Source organism: Arachis ipaensis, chromosome B1 (genome assembly GCF_059453495.1).
Source record: "Arachis ipaensis isolate K30076 ecotype BB chromosome B1, ASM5945349v1, whole genome shotgun sequence".
Classification (NCBI taxonomy): Eukaryota; Viridiplantae; Streptophyta; class Magnoliopsida; order Fabales; family Fabaceae; genus Arachis; species Arachis ipaensis.
Genome location: NC_142436.1, coordinates 36285594 through 36288215, shown reverse-complemented (window position 1 = coordinate 36288215; position 2622 = coordinate 36285594). Strand labels below are relative to the sequence as shown.

Here is a 2622-nt window from a genome sequence, read left to right as displayed (position 1 = left end):
ATGGCATAAGGAGGTTTAATGGAATCTCTATGGTCTCTAGTTGAGCCTCAGATTCCTTTGGTTCCTCAGAGGGAAGCTCCTTATTGATCACTGGACGTCCCAGGAGGTCTTCCTCCTTGGGATTCACGTCCTCTCCCTACCTTACAGGTTCGGCCATGGTGATTAATTCAATGGCCTTGCACTCTCCTTTTGGGTTTTCTTCTGTATTGCTTGGGAGAGTACTAGGAGGGATTTCAGTGATCCTTTTACTCAGCTGGCCCACTTGTGCCTCCAAATTTCTAATGAAGGACCTTGTTTCATTCATGAAACTTACAGTGGCCTTAGATAGATCAGAGACTAAATTTGCTAAATTAGAGGTATTTTGTTCAGAGTTCTCTGTCTGTTGCTGAGTAGATGATGGAAAAGGCTTGCTATTGCTAAACCTGTATCTTCCACCATTATTAAAGCCTTGTTGAGGCTTTTGTTGATCCTTCCATGAGAGATTTGGATGATTTCTCCATGATGGATTATAGGTATTTCCATATGGTTCACCCATGTAATTCACCTCTGCTATTGCAGGGTTTTCAGGATCATAAGCTTCTTCTTCAGAAGATGCCTCTTGAGTACTGTTAGATGCAGCTTGTATTCCATTCAGACTCTGAGAAATCACATTGACTTGCTGAGTCAATATTTTATTCTAAGCTAGTATAGCATTCAGAGTATCAATCTCAAGAACTCCCTTCTTCATAGGCGTCCCATTATTCACAGGATTCCTCTCAGAAGTGTACATGAACTGGTTATTAGCAACCATGTCAATGAGTTCTTGAGCTTCTGCAGGCATTTTCTTTAGGTGAATGGATCCACCTGCAGAAGTATCCAATGACATCTTAGCTAATTCAGACAGACCATCATAGAATATATCTAGGATGGTCCATTCTGAAAGCATGTCAGAAGGACACTTTTTGATCAGTCCTTTGTATCTCTCCCAAGCTTCATAGAGGGATTCACCTTCTTTCTGTCTGAAGGTCTGAACATCCACTCTAAGCTTACTCAGCTTTTGAGGAGGAAAGAACTTGGCTAAGAAAGCCTTGATCAGCTTATCCCAAGAGTTCAGGCTATCCTTAGGTTGAGAGTCCAACCATACTCTAGCTCTGTCTCTTACAGCAAAAGGGAAAAGCATGAGCCTGTAGACTTCAGGATCTACTCCATTAGTCTTAACAGTATCACATATCTGCAAGAATTCAGTTAAGAACTGAAAAGGATCTTCAGATGGAAGTCCATGAAACTTGCAGTTCTGCTGCATCAGATAAACTAATTGAGGTTTCAGCTCAAAATTATTTGCTCCAATGGCAGGAATGGAGATGCTTCTTCCATGTAAATTGGAATTAGGTGCAGTAAAGTCACCAAGCATCCTCCTTGCATTATTATTATTTTCGGCTGCCATCTCCTCTTCCTGTTCGAAAATTTCTGAAAGGTGCTTGCTGGATTGTTGTAATTTAGCTTCTCTTAGTTTCCTCTTCAGAGTCCTTTCAGGTTCTGGATCTGCTTCAACAAGAATATTCTTGTCCTTGCTCCTGTTCATGAAAAAGAGGGCACAGAAAAATAATAATAATAGGGATCCTTTTTACCACAGTATAGAGGTCCTTGTATGAGTAGAAGAAAAGAAGAAGAAAAAATTCGAACACAGATGGAAGAGGGGGTTCAAATTTGGGTGAGATGAAGTGTTAGTAGATGAATAAATAAATAGAAGGAGATGAGAGAGAGAGAGGATTTTCGAAAATAATTTTTGAAAAAAGTTAGTGATTTTCGAAAATAGTTTTTGAAACAGGTTAGTAATTTTTCGAAAATTAAAATCAAAAATAAAAATAATTAGTTAATTAAAAAGAAATTTTGAAAAAGAGAGAAGATATTTTCGAAAATTAGAGAGAGAGAGAGTTAGTTAGGTAGTTTTGAAAAAGATAAGAAACAAACAAAAAGTTGGTTAGTTAGTTGAAACAAATTTGAAAATTAATTTTGAAAAGATAAGATAAGAAGTTAGAAAGGATATTTTAAAATCAAATTTTTGAAAAAGATAAGATAAAGAGATATTTTTGAAAAGATATGATTGAAATTAGTTTTGAAAAAGATTTGATTTTTAAAATCACAATTAATGACTTGATTCACAAGAAATCACAAGATATGATTCTAGAACTTAAAGTTTGAATCTTTCTTAACAAGCAAGTAACAAACTTGAAATTTTTGAATCAAAACATTAATTGATGATGTTATTTTCGAAAATTATGTGATAAAGATAAGAAAAAGATTTTTGAAAAATATTTTCAAAATTTTCGAAAATAACTAAGAAAAATGAAAAAGATTTGATTTTTGAAAAAGATTTTGAAAAAGATAAGATTTTTAAATTTAAAATTTGATTTGACTCATAAAAACAACTAGATTTTAAAAATTTTTGAAAAAGTCAAATCTAATTTTCGAAATTTATGAGAAAAATAAGGAAAGATATTTTTTTTTTGAATTTTTAAGAGAGAAAAACACTAAAAATGCTCAATGCATGGAAATTTTAGATCAAAACAATGAATACATTCAAGAATGCTATGAATGTCAAGATGAATACCAAGAACACTTTGAAGATCATGATGAACATCA

The 2622-nt window shown here is 34.0% G+C and overlaps 1 non-coding gene across 1 annotated transcript; it reads left to right on the top strand.

Annotated features, from left to right (window-relative positions):
- The first annotated feature begins 919 nt into the window (after positions 1–919).
- On the top strand, positions 920–1027 carry LOC148576216 (small nucleolar RNA R71). The gene has a single exon (XR_015904636.1). It is a non-coding gene; the product is annotated as a small nucleolar RNA R71 (small nucleolar RNA).
- The last annotated feature ends 1595 nt before the right edge of the window (positions 1028–2622 follow it).